At 51.9% G+C, this 21,689-nt stretch overlaps 2 protein-coding genes across 2 annotated transcripts in view; both read right to left on the bottom strand.

Moving 5' to 3' along the window:
- The window catches only part of LOC114497034 (deleted in malignant brain tumors 1 protein-like), a 35,127-nt gene extending 22,405 nt beyond the window's left edge, over window positions 1–12,722 (bottom strand). Inside the window, exon 1 of the mRNA XM_036027426.1 lies at window positions 12,692–12,722. The gene's annotated coding sequence lies outside the window, so the exon portion shown is untranslated. The remainder of the gene's footprint in view (window positions 1–12,691) is intronic.
- DMBT1 (deleted in malignant brain tumors 1) overlaps window positions 1–21,689 on the bottom strand; it is a 313,958-nt gene that overhangs the window by 126,944 nt on the left and 165,325 nt on the right. The window lies entirely within an intron of this gene.

Raw genomic sequence — 21,689 nt, 5'->3', positions numbered from 1 at the left:
TGTGTGACATTTCCCTACTGGCACAACTTTCCCATTTTTGTCTTTTTGGCCAGCCTGACCTTTTCCCCTGTAGGTAGCAGTTTAGATCCTAAGACAACAGGGGCTTCTGAGCTTTTGTTCAGAAAACACTAAAGAGAAGGAAGTGAAGAGAACCTACCTGTCATTTCAAAGCTGCCTGGGGATGTGTCCCAGGTGAGAAAATGGGTGATGTCACTGGAGCAGGGATGTCTTAGACCTGAAGGAAAAATATGATGAGTCATGAGCCACCTGAGCCCAACCTGTACCAAAGTGGTTTATAAGACCCTATTTAGAGGGGTCTTCCTCTGGTGTGGACATGAGGGTTCTGGGGGGACCCACCCCTCCAGCAGTTTCAGCTCCCTCCCAGAAGGCACACCTCTTCCCTGCCCCGGGCTAGAAGCATCTGTGTTAACAGCATGTCTAGGTGAAAGACCAGAGCTACTAGGCTCCACTTACAACAGAAACTGCCACTAACAACAAGGAGAAACAACCACCACAGGGGCTGGAAGCCTCCTGACTTACCAAAAGCTGAAAAGCAGAGTTGTCACATGGGATCTGGACTTTGAACTTGTGTCCATTATGAAGAAATAAATTTGAGTTCTGGCCAAGATGAAGCTGTAGATAGACACACTTTGTCTCCTTGCGCAACCAAAAGAAGGACAAGAAAAAGTTTAAAAACAAAAACCAACCAGAATTGCCAGAAAATCAAAATGTATGGAAGTCTGACAACCAAGGAGTTAAAGAGGAAACATTCATCCAGACCACTAGTTGCGGCAGGGATGGGCAGCCAGGGCAGAGAGGTCATGTGGCGAGTTGGTGGCTGGAGGAACACACAGGCAAGGCTGTGGCTAGAGGACCAGAGCACTCAGACATTTGCATGCAGATAAACTGGAAGGAATAACTGGGGAGAGAGAAGACTGTACAACCCAGGATAGCAGCGTGGGGAAATAAAGCCTCAAAACCTTAGATTATCAAGACCTGAGATGGTGGTGGAAGAAACTCACAGCCACACAAGAGAGTTCATTGGAGAGACCCACATGGTCCTGCAACATACAAAAACCTACCCACCGGGGGATCAGCACCAGAAGGGTCCCAATTGCTTTTGGGTGGCAGGGGAAGTAACTGAAAGCTGCCAATATCCAAGCAAGTGTCCTTGTTCCCTCTCGGACCTATTCTCCATGTACAGTGCCAGGACTCAGAGATATGGGTTGCCCACCCTGGAGAACACCTAAGGCTCTATCCTTTGCAACATAATAAGCACATTGAGACTAAAAAATATGGCCCAAGGGAAAAGAACAGATCAAAGCTCCAGAGGAAAACAACTAAGTGACAAAGAAATAGCCAACCTATCAGATGCCAGTTCAAACATGGTAATCAGGATCCTCACAGACATGGTTGAATTAGATTGCAAAATAGAGTAAAAAGTGAAGCAATGCAAAGTGAATAAAGGAAAATGTACAGAGACCCAACAGTGAAGTGAAGGAAACTGGGACTTGAATGATTTGGAGCAGAAGAAAGAAAGAAACATTCAAGCAGAACAGAATGAAGAAACAAGAAATTCCAAAAAATGGGATTTCTGGCCAAGGTATAGGTGTAGGTAGGAATCTTTCACTTCCTCACACAACCAAAAAGAGGATAACAGCCAATCTAAAATCAATAAACAATCAGATTGGCCAGAAAATCAACTGCATGGAACTCCGACAACCACAGAATTAAAGAAACAGTCAAACAGAACAACCAGACTGGTAAGGCTGGTGATGGAGAGGAACCATGGTGAGGCAGCAGACCAGGTGGGCAGGATGGCTGCAGTGAGGCAGCAGGCTGTGTGGAGAGGCTGACTTAAGAGAAAGTGAGACTCAGAGGTGGCTGTGGACTACAGCGGGTGCTGTGGTGGGAGAAACTTCTGGTCTCACACAAGAGCTCATTGAGAAGTGCACTAGAGATGCACAGGCAAGCTGCACTGTTCCCTCTCTGGTCCCTGCCCCACATACAGCATCACAACTCAGCAAGAAGGGTTGCCCTGCCTGGGTGCCCCGCTCCTTACAACTTCTCAGGTGCATCAAGACAAAGAACTACATCCCAAATGAAAGAACACAGCAAAACCTCAGAAAAAGAACTAAGCAAAGAGGATATAGCCAACCTATCTGACGGAGAATTTAAATCCCTGGTAATCAAAATGCTCACAGAGCTGACTAAGCTTGGTCAAAAAATGAAAGAACAAGTGAAAGATATCCAAAATGAAATCAAGCAAAATATTCAGGGAACCAACAGTGACAGGAAAGAAACTAGAACTGAAATCAAATTGATTTGATTTGAAACAAAAGGAAGAAATAAACATCCAACCAGAACACAAGGAAGAAACAAGAATTAAAAAAAGTAAAGAGAGTCTTACAAACACCTGGGACAACATGAAATGTTCCAATATCCGAATTATAGGGGTTCCAGAAGGAGAAGAACAGCAGCAAGAAATTGAAAACTTATTTGAACAGATAATGAAGGAAAACTTCCCCAACCTGGTGAAGGGAATAGACTTTCAGGAAGTCCAGGAAGCCCAGAGAGTCCCAAAGAAGTTGGACCCAAAGAGGCAACACCAAGGCACATCATCATTAAGTTATCCAAGATTAAAGACAAAGACAGAATCTTAAAAGCAGCAAGAGAAAACAATAGTTACCTACAAAGGAGTTCCTATAAGGCTATCAGCTGATTTCTCAAAGAAACCTCATGGGCACAAAGGGACTGGAAAGTATTTGAAGTCGTGAAAGTCAAGGATCTACATCCAAGATCACTCTATCCAGCAAAACTGTCAATTAGAATGGAAGCGCAGATAAGTGCTTCCCAGATAAGGTCAAGTTAAAGGAGTTCATCATCACCAAGCCATTATTATATGAATGTTAAGGGTCTTATCTAAGAAAAGAGAGATAAAAATACGAACAGTAAAATGACCACAAACTCACAACTATCAACAAATGAACCTAAAAAAAACAAAAGAAAGAAAAACAATAAAAACAAAAACTAAGCAAACAACTAGAATAGGAACAGAATCAGAGAAATTGTATCATATGGAGGGTTTTCAGCGGAGGAGGGGATGGGGAAGAATAGAGGGGAAAGGTACAGGGAAGAAGAAGCATAGTTGGTAGGCATTAAATAGATGGGGAGAGGTCAAAAAATGGTATAGGAAGGAGAGAACTCAAAGAACTTATATGTACAACCCATGACATGAACTAAATGTGGGGACGTGCTGGAGGGCTGGGGAAGGTAGTGTGGAGGGGTGATAAAAGGGGGAAATTAGGAAACTATAATAGAATAATCAATAAAATATAATTTAAAAAAAGAATTCCAAAAATTGAGGAGAGGCTTAGGAACCTCTGGGACAACTTTAAATGTTCAAGGATCTGAATGATAGGAGTGCCAGAAGGAGAAGATGAAAAGCAAAGAAAATGAAACTTATTTGAAAACATAATAAAGGAGAACTTCCCCAATCTGGCAAAGGACATAGATTTCCAGGAAGTCCAGGAAGCTCAGAGAGTAGTCCCAAAGAAGTTGGACCTAAGGAAGCACACACCAAAGCACATCACAACTCCATTATCCAAGATTAAAGATAAAGAGAGAAGAAGTCTTAAAGCATCAAGAGAAAAGGAGACAGTGACCTACAAAGGAGGGCCCGTAAGACTACCATCTGATTTCTCCAAAGAAACCTATAGCAAGAACAGGCTGGAAACAGTATTCAAAATCATGAAAGGCAAGGATCTACATCCAGATTACTCTATCCAAAAAGCTGTCATTTAGAATGGAATTGCTTCCCAGATAAGGTCAAGTTAAAGGAGTTAATCATCAAGAAGCCCTTATTACATGAAATGTTAAAGGGACTTAGAAGAAGAAGGTGAGCAAAACTATGAACAGTAAAATGACAACAAACTCACACCTATCAACAACTGAACCTAAAAAACAAACACAAAAACAAACTAAGCAAACAACTAGAACAGGAACAGAGTCACAAAAATGGAGATTACATGGAGGATTATCAGCTGGCAGGAGGAAAGGGGAAAATGGAGGAAAAGGTACAGGAATAAGAACCATAATTTGTACATACAAAATAGACAGGGGGGAGGCAAGAATAGTATAGGAAATGGAGAAGCCAAAGAACTTATACGTACAAGTCATGGACATAAACTAAGGCGGTGGAATGCTGGTGGGGTGGTGCCTGGTGGACAGGAACAAAAGGGAGAAAAAAATGGAACAACTGTAATAGCATAATCAATAAAATATAATTTAAAAAATAAAATTAAAAACACAGGTCACTAGGGACCCCACCACCTCTATGATTTAAGGCCAAAGCTGAGTCACAACCCTGTCCCTCTGCTCCCCAGTGATCACAGTGTCACCAGCAGAGCACGTGTTCTTGGTGGTTGCAGGTGGGTGTGGAGAGCAAGCTCGAGCCATGCATCCCAGAGTCACTAACATGTGACTCTGGGCTTGGGACCCTCAGGTCCAGAGAGGGGAAGGGAACGCAGAGCCAGCCTGTGTCCAGGCAGCATTCCCAGCACACACTGCCTCCCATCAGAAGTGGGGAGGGCAGGAGGGCGAAGAGAGCTGCCCTTTATCAGGACACAGCCAACGGCAGATGCCAACGGCACAGACCTATCAGAGGCAGAGTCCTGTCACGACCCTGGAGAGCCAGAAGCCCGACCACCTCTCATCTTTCTCAGACTAGTGCCATGGGCCTCACTGAGGCTTACCAGGCCCCCCACCACTGCCCCCCACGGCCTCTCTCCCCCTGAGCTCACTCTAGCAACAGTCCACCCTCGGGGCCTTTGTACTTGCTGGGATTTTTTCTGCCCAGAAGAATTTTCCCCCAGAAATCTGCAGGCTCCCTCCCTCCCCTCCTTAGATTTTTCTGACACATCCTGTCCTCTGTGCAGCCTTTCCTGACCATGCCTCCCCCGCACCCATGGGCCCTTCCCAGCTCACATTCTCCACAGCACGTCTCCCCATCTGGCCTCGCACCTCCGACTTCCTTGTTCTTTTGCCTGTCTGCTCCCACGAACATGCAAGCTCTGTGAGGCAGGGGTTTGTATCTGTTTGCTCTCTGCTGTATCCCCAGAGCCTAGAGCAATGCTCAGCACATAGTAGGCGCTCAAGAAATATTTATTTGACAGAATAGGTGTGAACAGATCTGGAGGAAGAGGACCCAGCCTGTTCACACAGAGCCAACTCCCACATTTTTGGGTGCGGACCACATGCTAAAGGTGATGCTCTGCGGGCCTCTCTGCTCCTCACCCTCAGATGCCCGGGAGCTGCTTCTCCTTCAACAAAACCACCATCCTCCCCAGTGCAGTTACAACTCTTTCCCAGTAAGGCACACAAGGTTGGGGAAGCCCAGCGCACCGCCTCTCCCAGGGGGTTGGTGTGGCTGAGCAGGAAACCCCTGCGAGGGGAGGCCCCGGACAAAGTGAAGGAAACCTGAGACTGGGGGCCTGGGGTGGGGTGGCCACATGTGTTTCCTGCAGGGCCTCACCAGGGATGGCAGCATGACCAGGCATTAGTCTTTTCAAGTTCAATTCACCTGGGGGAGTCAGGTTCAGGGAAATCCAGTGAAACCGTTTATACTCACCAGACACTAATTGGTAAGCCAGGAGGTTTATTCATTTACAATGGGAGTATACTTTGGCCCTAGAATTGGTCTGCTTGAGAGATCAAATTATATACCAATAGTTTGTTTGGGGACAAAGAATGAGAACAGGGAAGCTGAGTGGTGTCCAAAAGAAACGTATCAGGATTTTGAAGCGTGTCCTTGTTCTTCCTTGGGAAGTCTCTTCATAAAGGACTGTCCTGGACACCTCCGAGTGCTTGTCGTCACGCCTCCCCTCCCAAATCACAGACCTGGGGCCCCTGGCAGGTAAGAGACACAGGAGACTGTTAAAGAGGCCACCTCCAAACCAGAGCATGGCGGGACTTGGGCCAGAGCCAGTCCGGTTCATTCATAGTCATTCAGGGTCGATTCACGTTGTGTCAGAAGGGCGGCCTTTGGTGGTCTTCTTGCTAAAGCAAGAAACTGGGGCTGAGTTATATCAGATAACTCCAGGTCCAAAGGGCAGACAACAGGTCTGTGTTTCCCCAGTGTGTCCTGGGCTGCATGCTGGGTGTTGCCCTTCAGGCACGAGGAGAACCTGTTGTTTCCAAACATCTGATTTTACAGAGCCACTGATTTTTCAGACCAATTCTATGTGGGACATTAACACAGGCTGCCATCTTTAATTTGGTAAAAACAAAGATGTTTTTAAAGTCCAGTTTTCATCACCTTCACTTCATGAACTAATGGCCATGTCAACCACAAGAGGTGGGGTGACAGAAGATAAGATTCAAGGACAGTCCTTCCCGAGCAAGACCCTTTATCTCTTTTTGCCACAGACAGACCCACCTCCACCCTAGAGCACTGTCAGTGGCCAGTGACTGGGGGCCAGCAGCTGCCATGAATGGGAGCACAAACACCCAGCAAAGCCGGGCCAGGGCCTCAGCCCATGCGAGGCCCTTCTTCCCTCACTGAGTGGCCCCAGGGCCAGCCCCCCACCCACGCCAGCCTGGTCCCACAGCTCCTTTGACCCCTCCAATCTTCCATCCACACAGAGCTGGAGCGAGCTTTAAAAACCACAAAGTGGGTCCATCATCCACCTGCTGAGAGCCTCCAGGGGCAAGCCTCCTGAGCTCCGTGCAAAGACCAAGCTCTGCAGCAGATCCTCTGAGGAGGGACCACATGTCCAGTTGTCCTGGGACAGTCATGCATCTTACTTCTACCCCCAGGCTTGACTCTGACACATCCTTCCCCTTCCCCAGGGTCCTGGTGGGATGGCATCATGGGTCTCCTTCCCTGAAGGCCATTACCCCTGCCCTCTGGCCTCCAGCCTGGCTGGCCTGCCTGGCCTCACTGCTTGTGCTCAGGGGCATCGAGCCCCCTTTTCCCTCGGGGTCTGGAAGTCTGACCACCAACCTTGTTCTTCTTTCAACACGGACCATGGGTCTTTCAAGGCCCTGAAACAACAGAAGAGCAGGAGAGAAAACTTGAGCAGAGGAAGCAGCATGGGCCCCGTATGGAAACCGGTGACATGTGACCCAGTTCCGACCCAGTACAACCACCCCCAGTGCTGAGGACCTTCACACCTCACTGTGCCCCAAACTGCAGGAAAAGCATGAGGAGAACTCAGCTTCTAGCAGAAGTCCAGGAAGGTACCCATTGGGCTTCCAGGTCCAAGCCACCTCCTGTGCCACCTTGGACAGGCCAACTCTGCCCAGGCTGCATCTGGACTCTGAGGATGGGGGTGGTGGCTCAGAGCTACAAGCAACATGGGCCAAGTGGAGAAACCCAAAGGATACCCATTAGCCTGTAAGGAAAGCTTTTTTAACAACAAAAGACAAAAGTGGATGATCAAGTTGCCCAGCTACTGAAGAGCCTGCTGGAGTCCCAAAGTGAGCCCAGGTAGCAGGTGTGGCCCTAGGAGCTGGAAGCTGTCATCATGGCCACCCCAGTCTGGACAGTTGGTTCACACTGGGTTTCCTGAAGTGATTCAAATCCTCTGCTTTGTTCCTCAACAACCCCCTAGTGAGTCTGTGCCGTGGCCTTGACAGGTGATGTTGAAAACCACAACAAACACGCTCACTCCAAGGAAACCAGAACACAGGAAGGGTCTTAAATGCATACAGAGGAGTGACAAGCCCACAACCTCGGCCAAACCAAAGGCAACAGAGTGCTCCCAGGGTCACCGGGGATAAGGAGCCGTGTGGCCATAAGGAGCTCCTTATGCAGGACCTGAGGAGGAGGGAACCGCTGTGGCCTCACAGAGCTGCCACTGACTCTCACACCAGTTCCTTGAGGGAGAAACACTTTGTTCACACTTCCTCCTTCCTTGTTACAACCCGAGGCCCAGGGAGCCAGCGTGTGTGTGCACTTGTGCGTGCACATGGGCCCCCCAGGAGATCCCCGACCGACCATTCGGGTGCCTGGAATGGCATGACCATTATTTTCACAGCTCTGCAGGGTGCTTGTCATCAGGCTGAGAGATAAGCACCCCGGGGGTCCCGCTCAGCAGGGAGAGGGGGCCCCAGGCTGGGAGAGCCAGTCCCTAGAGGAGCCTCTCCTACCCAAGGTCGGGGTGGGGCAGCCATGCCCACCTCGCCCCCTTGGGGTCACTCCGGAGACCTTGGAGGCTTGGGCCCTGCAGATGGGCCCCAGACTGGGAAACATGCCAGCCTCCACTCCCTTCCTCCTGCCAGAGTGCCAGGGCACAGAAGGACTTGACCCCTAACCCCTAACTCCTTTAACCTGATTAACCCGAAGAGACTTATTCCAAGTTCTTTCCCTTCTCTGTCTACCCTCCCTCCATGAAGCTGCTCCTCTCTGATGATGGCCAGTGCTGCACGGGTGTCACCCCACTCACCACCCTCCTTCTCCTTCGAGCTCTCACGCTAGGCTGGGGTGAGTTTGAGGTATTTTGTGCATGACTGTCATGTGTCCTCCTTGTGAAATCAGGGACCATAGCTTCTAGCCCCCAGCCCTGCACACCCGGCCAGGTTGCCACCCGCACATGAGGACATAACACAAAAACTCTCAGTCTCAGCTTCACACGCTCTCTCCCTGTGTCTACTTGACAACAGACTGACACCCCAACCCCCCAGGCTCAGCTCGGCTACAGTGAATAGCCATTTGTACCCCTACTTCACAGGTAAAGAGACAACTGAGGCTCTCGCAGGGGAGGTGCTTATGTCCAAGATCACGGTGAGTAAGTGAGGGGAGTGATGAGGGCTGTGCACAAGCCCACAACTCATACCCTGTAAAAGCCCCCTGATGATGCTCACCAGTCGTCTTCTCTGAGATTCTCTGATGGGATCTGATGTTTATCTCATCCTTTGTTTTCACCCTGTCTTGCTGAGAATGCCAACACCCCCATTCCTGAGAGAATCTCCAGACTCCTGGGATGGTACCTGGTCTGAGGCTCTCCCTAGGTGGTCTCAAGTCCCTCCTCAGCCCACACAAGTCCCCTATTGCCCAACTTCCCTGTGGTTGACTGATACTGTGTTAACCCTGGTCCTCCCACCCACCCATCACTATAGCTCTGTAGATGCAGATCTGGCTTGACCTGCTCCCTGCCCAGGTGAGCTGGCTCACACAGTTGTGGGTGGCCCAAGAGTCCAAGCCCCCCGGCCAGATGCCCAGGCCTTCACTGGCCCCAAGGCATGCAGCCCCTGAGCTCTGGTTTGGGATGTGAAGTGACCATATTATTGTATTTCTGAACAAGGCCCAGCCCAAGCGCTCTTCCTGGAAACCCCAGCCACTACATTTTTAAGGGGCAAAGACAAAAAAATCCATTTGTGTTTTCATCGCACCATGGACTGTGTTTGTTCAATGGATCAATTATACAAGCAAACTTTTAAAGGACAAATACAACTTCCAGTAATTCACAAAATAATGACATGAATGGCTTCACATCCTTCACATGTGCTCACCTCTTCCCAAAGGACGTGGCCCCAGCAGGAATCTTCATACACGGGTCTTCTTTGCACAACACAACTGCTTTTGAAACTTCGTGAGTAACCTTGTGTGACTGGGACCCTATCTGTACAGCAACTTGGGGGACTGGCCTTTTAAAGGATTCCATCAAAACACCTCTTGTATGCTGCAAAATCATTTCCTAGTGATATGAGTGTAAAGCAGGCTTCTTAAGCATTGGGTTGCTCAAAGGTTTAGTTTCCTTTCCTTGAATTTTCTAGTTTCCTTAAACTTTCCTTTCCATTTTGGCCTGGAACTGGAAGCAAGGGAGGCAAACTGGTTGGGGTAGAAGGGGAGAGCAGGGGCACCCAGTCACGAGCCCAGTGGAAGGCACGGCTCCTACACCACCCTGCATGGAAGGTGCTGCACCTGTGTTAAGGTTCCCTTAAGTCACAGGACCCCAGAGCTAGCAAGGCCCTCAACGAACAGCCACACCCCCCAGCCTTTCCCTTCCCCCATCTCACAGATGAGGAGGCAGAGCTTCAGGGAGGTCACACCACTGACCCAAAGTCAAAGCAGTAGGTCCAGCCCCTCCTGCCTCCCACTGGTCACTCTGCTGGCCAGGGGGCTGAAAGCTGCTTGTCCCCCTGCCGGTTCCCAGAAGGACATGTGTGACCTGGAGGTGAGGACACATGGGCCACTGTAGGGCAGGGCACATGAGTGAGTGTTCCAGAAGAAGGACTGAGCAAACTCTCTATTCATGAGTATCCACCACACTCCCCCAGCTGTCGCCCCAGAAGCCCAGACACAAGGGGCAGACTATCTTTGTGTTCTTTGTGTGGCAGTGACTGTGGCAGAGGTCACTGAGGAATCAGGGGGCAGCTTCCTGTTCTTGCTGCCAACAGAGATTGCCCATGTTCCCCCGTCACCTCAGCTGTCACCTCACCAAGTCGGCACCCACAGCCTGTCTTTCCATGCTGCAGGTCCTCAATCTCTTCCAGTCCCTCCCTGATCAACTGACCTCTCTCTTTCTTTTCTGCATGCTCTCCGGAGCCAAAGCAGCAGGGTTCCTAGCCTCCTGCTCACCTGGGTTGCTTCAGGCCCTCTCACCAGGTCACTCGGGTCTGGGCAGCCCCATCTCAGCAGTCAGACATGGTTCTCTTGAGGAGCCTTGGGCTTCTACTCCCTGGCCTTGCTGCCAGGCCTGGGATGTCCTGCTCCACTGGTACCCGCCTGTCCCCATCCTGATGACTCTCCTGTTGGCATGTCCCTGGGGCAGGAATCCTTCCACGATCGTCTCTCTCATAAATTCCTACACCCCACTCTGCTTTTCTTTGCCTCAGGAAAAAGTTCCGAGTGCTGCAGCCACTTGTCATCATGAGCTTGCGAGCTGACACTCATAGGCTCAGGGTGTGCATGTAGGTGCCCTCTGTTAGGGCATTTGGCAGGGGCTGGCCGGCCACACCGTGTTCATCACAGAACAATATGGGTGTAACATCCGGGGATTTCTAGACAGGAAGGGACTCTCCAAGAAGCCAACTGACCCACCCCTCAGTGTTCGAGTTAGAATATGTCTCTGAACCACCCCCAGATGGTGAAAATCTACACGTCATTGGTAGTTCTCAGAGGCTGACCTCACTCTACAGCTTCCATCCAAGGGTCAGTGACATAGCTTTATAAGCAGGAGCTACGCAAATGTCCGTGCACATTACAAATCATTGTCATACATAGTTCTCCACCACCCCACTGGGAGCACTGGGCCTGCCCCATCGTGAGGCACGTGTGACCATGCTGAATCCCAGTGTGCTGAAGGTGTGAAGAGAGGAGAGAAGAACAAAGTCTGATGTGCCATGAACAGGACCCCAGTGGTTTTGAGGGTCCAGTACCCACAAAAAGTCCATGAGCCGGGATGTGACAGGGTCAATGTCACGCCACTGGAGGCCATCTCTCTGAACACTGGCGGCCATCTTTAGGGACCACGACCAAGTGTTTGGGGAGAATACGAATGCATGGACAATACATGCAGTCCTGGCAATGCCACGAATCCTGCCGCAGCACTGTGGGCGTCTCAGGGATGGAGGACAGAGAGAGGCTGTGAGCGTGGCCATGTTCCCAGGGAAGGGGTTCTCCTGGAGTGAGGAGGAGAGGCGTGGAGGTGCAGAAAGAGAAGACATAAAAGAGGAAGTGGCTGACAACTCACCAGGCAAGGATGTTGAATGGGCCTGAGCAGTTGTGAGGCAGAGAAGGAAAATGTTAGAAGCCGAGCACACAGTGGCACGACCAGATCCAGGGTTGATGACCCTCTTCTGACATCCACTGAGCTGCTGCCTCGTTGGCGTCCTTGCTGTGGACACTACCGCTAGCTGCCCAAAACTCTCTGTCTTTCCCATCACCCGCCTCACTGTGCCCGAGGACTGACCCTTCTGTTTGTCAGAGCCAGTGTCATGCCTGAGACAGGTCACCAAGGCCTTGGCTGACACCCCGGGAATTAGCAGAGGAGGACCCTAAGGACTCTGTTACTGGAAAGACCAATTTTCTCACCTCGAGATGTGAGGACGGAGGCTCTCTATAGCAGTTTCTGGTCTTCCTCCTTGTATTGTGCCACTGTCCTCAAGGCCCTCCCTGGCTCCCCTGTGTTTATTCGTTGGCTTTCTGCTCTCTCACACCTCACCTCACCCCCAGCCACCTGCTCTGCAGTTCACAAGGATCTCTGTGCTCCCGGGTCCCTTCCTCAGTGTCACATTCGGGCGGACCCATAAGAACTGTGCTAATCAGAGAACTGGACTTGCCTCCCACCCCCATATCCGACAAAGGGCTCTGCCTAAGAGCTTTGCCCCAGGAGGACCGGACATAGGACATGAGCTCGTGGTATGAAGACACAAGGAAAAGGTTCACCGCTGTGCCATCAGGAAGCTGGACCCTGAGCTAGAACACGGTGCCACAGAACCTAACAAAAACCAGTGGGCAATCCCCAGACACCATAGGAGTCCTCTATAGATGAAGTTCCTTTTTCACTCAGACCAGGTGAAATGACCTCTTTGGATACCTGCAGCCATGGAATAAGGTCCAGGACCAGGGATGATGCTACAAGGCTCAGGCAGGGAGCCTGCAGTGGGAATCTCATCAGCTCTGAGCAATATCACCCAAGAAAAGAAAGAGCCATTCTGAGTGAGACCCACCCTGAGTGAGTATCACCTTAGCAGATGATGCCAGCGTTCTCCCCATGGTTACAGTTGTGAGACTTCCAGCCTCGGTGAGGGCAGCTCCACAGGTAGGACTCAGTTCCTAAACAGCAAACATTGTCCAGGACAATTTGTCCTCAGCCCTGACTGAAGGGGGCACTTCCTGGAGCCTGAGTGGCCAGGCCACAGCCGAGCTGCCTGCACACCACGTTGGCATCATTGGGGTCCCAAGGGTCCCCCAGGCCCCTTGGTAGAGACCTCCCGCCCGATCCTGACACCCGTCACCTCCATTCACAGGCCTCAGGGACAAACTCCATTCAGTCTCAAAACCTGGAGACAACAAAAGAACATTTCCTTCATGACTGTAATCAGCTGCCAGTCTGAGGGAACTAGTCAGACTTCAGGGACAGCATTCTGGACCAAGTATCCATGGGAAACTCTCATCCCCGGATACATGTAGAGAGTGTCCCGATCACAGGAAAGTAGGAGAGGCTTCCTATCATGACACATCAATGCTACTCCAATGAAGGGGAGCAAACATGTCTGGTGCCAAGGAGGTGAACAAGACTGTCACATGACAGTCTGACTTCACATGAAAGGCCCTGGGGTTTGTCCTCTGGAAGTTTAATAATGTGTATAATCACTGGCTCATAGTCTCCAGAAACCTGATTTCCTGTAATCCTAGCGGGATGCTAAGGACTCAATATTCTAACCAAGATGCTCTCAGCTACAGTAGGTGACGTAATATCTTGGGTTCCAGCTGCCCCAGCATGAACTCCATTGTTGGGCACACCCTCATGAGGCTCAGGAATTAGCCCAGGACTGGAAAATGTGCTGGGTCTCTGCAGAGTCACGCAGAAGGGGACCCACCAATTTCAGAGGCACACCTGAGCAGACCACACAAGCGTCCTCCGCGTGGTCACAGTTGTGCAACTTCCAGCCTCGGTGTGAGCAGCTCCACAGGTAGGACTCAGCTCCTGAGCAGCGAACGTCGTCCAGCAAGATTGGTCCTGAGCCCTGACCAAACAGGGCACTTCCCGGAGCTCGAGTGGCCAGGCCACAGCCCAGCTGCCTGCACACCACGTTGGCGTCATTGTGATCCCAATCATCATCACACACGGTCCCCCAGGAGCCTTGGTAGAGAATCTCCACCCGGCCCTGACACCGGCCTCCTCCATTCACCAGCCTCACGGACAAACTCGATTCAGTCTCCAACCCTAGAGACAGCAAAAGAACAACTCCTTCATGATTATGTTCAGCTGCCAGGCTTGAGAAATTTGCAAGAGTTCTGGGACACATTCTTGGCCAAAGTACCCAGGGGAAAGTCTCACCCCTGGATATATACAGAGAGTGTCCTCATCATAGGAAAGTAGAAGAAACATCCAACCATGACACATCAATGCTATTCCAATGAAGCAGAGCACCCATGACTGCCACTAGGGAGGTAAGCGGGACTGTCACCCTGACTGCACAAGAAAGGCCCTGGGGTTTCCCTCTGGAAGTTTAACTCTGTGTATAATCACTGGCTCATAGGCTCCAGCAACCTGAATTCCTGGAATCCTAGCCAGATGCTGAGGACCCACTATTCTAGGAAAGATGCTCTCAGCTACAGTAGGTGACATAATATCTTGGGATCCAGCTGCCCCAGCATGAACTCCACTGCAGGGCACACCCTCATGAGGCTCAGGAATTAGCCCAGGACTGGGAAATGTGCTTGGTTTCTGCAGAGTCACCCAGAAGGAGACCTGCTGATGTCAGAGGCCCACCTGAGCAGATGACGCCAGCGTCCTCCCCGTGGTTACAATTGTGTGACTTCCAGCCTTCGTGAGGGCAGCTCCACAGGTAGGACTCAGTCCCTGAGCAGCCAACGTTGTCCAAGGTGATTGGTCCTAAGCCCTCACCGAAGGGGGCACTTCCCGGAGCCCCACTGGCGAAGCCACAGCCCAGCTGCCTGCACACCACGTTGGCGTCATTGAGGTCCCAGTCGTCGTCACACACGGTCCCCCAGGAGCCTTGGTAGAGAATCTCCACCCGGCCTTGACACCGGTCAGCTCCATTCACCAGCCTCAGGGACAAGCTCGATTCAGTCTCCAACCCTAGAGACAGCAAAGACAACTCCTTCACCACTATGTTGGGTTGCCAGGCCTGGGGCACTTGTCAGATTTCTGGGACACCCTCCTGGCCAAAGTACCTGTGCATGTATCATCCCTGGATACATGCAGAGAGTGTCCTCCTCATAGGAAAGTAGAAGAAACATCCGACCATGACACATCAATGCTAACCCAATGAAGCAGAGCACCCATGACTGCCACTAGGGAGGTGAGTGGGACTGTCACCCTGACTGCACATGAAAGGCCCTGGGGTTTCCCTCGGGAAGTTTAACTCTGTGTATAATCACTGGCTCATAGGCTCCAGCAACCTGATTTCCTATAATCCTAGCCAGATGCTGAGGACTCACTATTCTAAGAAAGATGCTCTCAGCTATAGTAGGTGACATAATATCTTGGGTTCCAGCTGCCCTAGCATGACCTCCACTGCAGGGCACACCCTCATGAGGCTCAGGAATTAGCCCAGGACTGGGAAATGTGCTTGGTTTCTGCAGAGTCACCCAGAAGGAGACCTGCTGATGTCAGAGGCCCACCTGAGCAGATGACGCCAGCGTCCTCCCCGTGGTTACAATTGTGTGACTTCCAGCCTTCGTGAGGGCAGCTCCACAGGTAGGACTCAGTCCCTGAGCAGCCAACGTTGTCCAAGGTGATTGGTCCTAAGCCCTCACCGAAGGGGGCACTTCCCGGAGCCCCACTGGCGAAGCCACAGCCCAGCTGCCTGCACACCACGTTGGCGTCATTGAGGTCCCAGTCGTCATCACACACGGTCCCCCAGGTGCCATTGTGGAGAACCTCCACCCGGCCCTGACACCGGGTGCTCCCATTCACCAGCCGCAGGGACAAAGTGCTTTCTGTCCTGAACCCTAGAGATAGCACAAGAACACATCCTCCATGACTATGTTGAGCCCCCAGGCCTCAGGCAGGTTTCAGACTCTGGGACACCATCTCGGCCTAACTACCTGGGCAAACAGCTATGGAAACGTGTAGAAAATCATCTTAATCAAAAGAAAGGAGCAGAGACATCCTTCCTGCCAGGTTGGTGCAGCTGCCATTAAGGAGATCGCCCATGACCAACACCAGGGAGGCAGGGGGATGCCACCCTGACCCTATAAAATGAGACTCCCTGGTTTGCTCTCAGGAAGCTTGATCCTGTGTATGAATGCAGAGCCAAGACCCCACCAAATTGTCTTCCAGATACCCAGCAGGATACAAGAGACTCACCTATTCTAACCAAGATGCTTTCTCAAGAAAGCATCAAGAAAGCATACTATGGGACCTCAGGTCCCATAGTATCTTGGGGTAGAGCTACCCTCGCACAAACTCAGAATACATGGGAATTAGCCCAGGACTGAGAAGTACGTTTGGTCTCTGCAATGTCACCCAGAATGGGGTTGAGTGATGTCTGAGGCCCACCTGAGCAGATGACGCCAGCGTCCTCCCCATGGTTACAGTTGTGCGACTTCCAGCCTCGGTGAGGGCAGCTCCACAGGTAGGACTCATTCCCTGAGCAGTGAACGTCGTCCAGGACAATTGGTCCAGAGCCCTGACTGAAGGGGGCTCGTCCCAGAGCCCACGTGGCAGAGCCACAGCCCAGTTGCCTGCATACCACGTTGGCGTCATTGAGGTCCCAGTCATCATCACACACGCTGCCCCAGGAGCCTTGGTAGAGAATCTCCACCCGGCCCTGACACCGGTCAGCTCCATTCACCAGCCTCAAGGACAAACTCGATTCAGTCTCCAAACCTAGAGACAGCAAAAGAACAACTCCTTCATGACTATGTTCAGCTGCCAGGCCTGGGCCACTTGCCAGACTTCGGGGACACCCTGCTAGCCAAAGTAACCGTGGGAAACTCTCACCACTGGATACATGCAGAGAGTGTCTTCATCATAGCAAAGTAGAAGAGACATCCGACCATGACACATCAATACTATTCCAATGACGCAGAGCACCCATGACTGCCACTAGGGAGGTAAGCGGGACTGTCACCCTGACTGCACAAGAAAGGCCCTGGGGTTTCCCTCTGGAAGTTTAACTCTGTGTATAATCACTGGCTCATAGGCTCCAGCAACCTGATTTCCTGGAATCCTAGCCAGATGCTGAGGACTCACTATTCTAGGAAAGATGCTCTCAGCTACAGTAGGTGACATAATATCGTGGGTTCCAGCTGCCCCAGCATGAACTCCACTGCTGGGCACAAACACATGAGGCTCAGGAATCAGCCCAGGACTGGGAAATGTGCTTGGTCTCTGCAATGTCACCCAGAGTGGGGTGAATGATGTGTGAAGCCCACCTGTGCAGATGACGCCAGCGTCCTCCCCGTGGTTACAGTTGTGCGACTTCCAGCCTCGGTGAGGGCAGCTCCACAGGTAGGACTCAGTTCCTGAGCAGCGAACGTCGTCCAGGACAGTTGGTCCTAAGCCCTGACCGAAGCGAGCACTTCCCGGAGCCTGAGAGGCCAGGCCACAGCCCAGCTGCCTGCACACCACGTTAGCGTCATTGAGGTCCCAGTCGTCGTCACACACGGTCCCCCAGGAGCCTTGGTAGAGAATCTCCACCCGGCCTTGACACCGGTCAGCTCCATTCACCAGCCTCAGGGACAAGCTCGATTCAGTCTCCAACCCTAGAGACAGCAAAGACAACTCCTTCACCACTATGTTGGGTTGCCAGGCCTGGGGCACTCGTCAGATTTCTGGGACACCCTCCTGGCCAAAGTACCTGTGCATGTATCATCCCTGGATACATGCAGAGAGTGTCCTCCTCATAGGAAAGTAGAAGAAACATCCAACCATGACACATCAATGCTATTCCAATGAAGCGGAGCACCCATGACTGCCACTAGGGAGGTGAGTGGGACTGTCACCCTGACTGCACATGAAAGGCCCTGGGGATTCCCTCGGGAAGTTTAACTCTGTGTATAATCACTGGCTCATAGGCTCCAGCAACCTGATTTCCTATAATCCTAGCCAGATGCTGAGGACTCAATATTCTAAGAAAGATGCTCTCAGCTATAGTAGGTGACATAATATCTTGGGTTCCAGCTGCCCTAGCATGACCTCCACTGCAGGGCACACCCTCATGAGGCTCAGGAATTAGCCCAGGACTGGGAAATGTGCTTGGTTTCTGCAGAGTCACCCAGAAGGAGACCTGCTGATGTCAGAGGCCCACCTGAGCAGATGACGCCAGCGTCCTCCCCGTGGTTACAATTGTGTGACTTCCAGCCTTCGTGAGGGCAGCTCCACAGGTAGGACTCAGTCCCTGAGCAGCCAACGTTGTCCAAGATGATTGGTCCTAAGCCCTCACCGAAGGGGGCACTTCCCGGAGCCCCACTGGCGAAGCCACAGCCCAGCTGCCTGCACACCACGTTGGCGTCATTGAGGTCCCAGTCGTCATCACACACGGTCCCCCAGGTGCCATTGTGGAGAACCTCCACCCGGCCCTGACACCGGGTGCTCCCATTCACCAGCCGCAGGGACAAAGTGCTTTCTGTCCTGAACCCTAGAGATAGCACAAGAACACATCCTCCATGACTATGTTGAGCCCCCAGGCCTCAGGCAGGTTTCAGACTCTGGGACACCATCTCGGCCTAACTACCTGGGCAAACAGCTATGGAAACGTGTAGAAAATCATCTTAATCAAAAGAAAGGAGCAGAGACATCCTTCCTGCCAGGTTGGTGCAGCTGCCATTAAGGAGATCGCCCATGACCAACACCAGGGAGGCAGGGGGATGCCACCCTGACCCTATAAAATGAGACTCCCTGGTTTGCTCTCAGGAAGCTTGATCCTGTGTATGAATGCAGAGCCAAGACCCCACCAAATTGTCTTCCAGATACCCAGCAGGATACAAGAGACTCACCTATTCTAACCAAGATGCTTTCTCAAGAAAGCATCAAGAAAGCATACTATGGGACCTCAGGTCCCATAGTATCTTGGGGTAGAGCTACCCTCGCACAAACTCAGAATACATGGGAATTAGCCCAGGACTGAGAAGTACGTTTGGTCTCTGCAATGTCACCCAGAATGGGGTTGAGTGATGTCTGAGGCCCACCTGAGCAGATGACGCCAGCGTCCTCCCCATGGTTACAGTTGTGCGACTTCCAGCCTCGGTGAGGGCAGCTCCACAGGTAGGACTCATTCCCTGAGCAGTGAACGTCGTCCAGGACAATTGGCCCAGAGCCCTGACTGAAGGGGGCTCGTCCCAGAGCCCACGTGGCAGAGCCACAGCCCAGTTGCCTGCATACCACGTTGGCGTCATTGAGGTCCCAGTCATCATCACACACGCTGCCCCAGGAGCCTTGGTAGAGAATCTCCACCCGGCCCTGACACCGGTCAGCTCCATTCACCAGCCTCAAGGACAAACTCGATTCAGTCTCCAAACCTAGAGACAGCAAAAGAACAACTCCTTCATGACTATGTTCAGCTGCCAGGCCTGGGCCACTTGCCAGACTTCGGGGACACCCTGCTAGCCAAAGTAACCGTGGGAAACTCTCATCACTGGATACATGCAGAGAGTGTCTTCATCATAGCAAAGTAGAAGAGACATCCGACCATGACACATCAATACTATTCCAATGACGCAGAGCACCCATGACTGCCACTAGGGAGGTAAGCGGGACTGTCACCCTGACTGCACAAGAAAGGCCCTGGGGTTTCCCTCTGGAAGTTTAACTCTGTGTATAATCACTGGCTCATAGGCTCCAGCAACCTGATTTCCTGGAATCCTAGCCAGATGCTGAGGACTCACTATTCTAGGAAAGATGCTCTCAGCTACAGTAGGTGACATAATATCTTGGGTTCCAGCTGCCCCAGCATGAACTCCACTGCTGGGCACAAACACATGAGGCTCAGGAATCAGCCCGGGACTGGGAAATGTGCTTGGTCTCTGCAATGTCACCCAGAGTGGGGTGAATGATGTCTGAAGCCCACCTGTGCAGATGACGCCAGCGTCCTCCCCGTGGTTACAGTTGTGCGACTTCCAGCCTCGGTGAGGGCAGCTCCACAGGTAGGACTCAGTTCCTGAGCAGCGAACGTCGTCCAGGACAATTGGTCCTAAGCCCTGACCGAAGCGGGCACTTCCCGGAGCCTGAGAGGCCAGGCCACAGCCCAGCTGCCTGCACACCACGTTAGCGTCATTGAGGTCCCAGTCGTCGTCACACACGGTCCCCCAGGAGCCTTGGTAGAGAATCTCCACCCGGCCTTGACACCGGTCAGCTCCATTCACCAGCCTCAGGGACAAGCTCGATTCAGTCTCCAACCCTAGAGACAGCAAAGACAACTCCTTCACCACTATGTTGGGTTGCCAGGCCTGGGGCACTCGTCAGATTTCTGGGACACCCTCCTGGCCAAAGTACCTGTGCATGTATCATCCCTGGATACATGCAGAGAGTGTCCTCCTCATAGGAAAGTAGAAGAAACATCCAACCATGACACATCAATGCTATTCCAATGAAGCGGAGCACCCATGACTGCCACTAGGGAGGTGAGCGGGACTGTCACCCTGACTGCACATGAAAGGCCCTGGGGATTCCCTCTGGAAGTTTAACTCTGTGTATAATCACTGGCTCATAGGCTCCAGCAACCTGATTTCCTATAATCCTAGCCAGATGCTGAGGACTCACTATTCTAAGAAAGATGCTCTCAGCTATAGTAGGTGACATAATATCTTGGGTTCCAGCTGCCCCAGCATGAACTCCACTGCTGGGCACAAACACATGAGGCTCAGGAATTAGCCCGGGACTGGGAAATGTGCTTGGTCTCTGCAATGTCACCCAGAGTGGGGTGAATGATGTGTGAAGCCCACCTGTGCAGATGACGCCAGCGTCCTCCCCGTGGTTACAGTTGTGCGACTTCCAGCCTCGGTGAGGGCAGCTCCACAGGTAGGACTCAGTTCCTGAGCAGCGAACATCGTCCAGGACAGTTGGTCCTAAGCCCTGACCGAAGCGGGCACTTCCCGGAGCCTGAGAGGCCAGGCCACAGCCCAGCTGCCTGCACACCACGTTAGCGTCATTGAGGTCCCAGTCGTCGTCACACACGGTCCCCCAGGAGCCTTGGTAGAGAATCTCCACCCGGCCTTGACACCGGTCAGCTCCATTCACCAGCCTCAGGGACAAGCTCGATTCAGTCTCCAACCCTAGAGACAGCAAAGACAACTCCTTCACCACTATGTTGGGTTGCCAGGCCTGGGGCACTTGTCAGATTTCTGGGACACCCTCCTGGCCAAAGTACCTGTGCATGTATCATCCCTGGATACATGCAGAGAGTGTCCTCCTCATAGGAAAGTAGAAGAAACATCCGACCATGACACATCAATGCTAACCCAATGAAGCAGAGCACCCATGACTGCCACTAGGGAGGTGAGTGGGACTGTCACCCTGACTGCACATGAAAGGCCCTGGGGTTTCCCTCGGGAAGTTTAACTCTGTGTATAATCACTGGCTCATAGGCTCCAGCAACCTGATTTCCTATAATCCTAGCCAGATGCTGAGGACTCACTATTCTAAGAAAGATGCTCTCAGCTATAGTAGGTGACATAATCTTGGGTTCCAGCTGCCCTAGCATGACCTCCACTGCAGGGCACACCCTCATGAGGCTCAGGAATTAGCCCAGGACTGGGAAATGTGCTTGGTTTCTGCAGAGTCACCCAGAAGGAGACCTGCTGATGTCAGAGGCCCACCTAGCAGATGACGCCAGCGTCCTCCCCGTGGTACAATTGTGTGACTTCCAGCCTTCGTGAGGGCAGCTCACAGGTAGGACTCAGTCCCTGAGCAGCCAACGTTGTCCAAGTGATTGGTCCTAAGCCCTCACCGAAGGGGGCACTTCCCGGAGCCCCACTGGCGAAGCCACAGCCCAGCTGCCTGCACACCACGTTGGCGTCATTGAGGTCCCAGTCGTCATCACACGGTCCC

This window comes from Phyllostomus discolor, chromosome 5 (assembly GCF_004126475.2).
Source record: "Phyllostomus discolor isolate MPI-MPIP mPhyDis1 chromosome 5, mPhyDis1.pri.v3, whole genome shotgun sequence".
In the NCBI taxonomy this organism is placed as follows: Eukaryota; Metazoa; Chordata; class Mammalia; order Chiroptera; family Phyllostomidae; genus Phyllostomus; species Phyllostomus discolor.
Note: the sequence above shows the minus strand (reverse complement) of the source record. Positions and strands in the feature narration are given on the sequence as shown.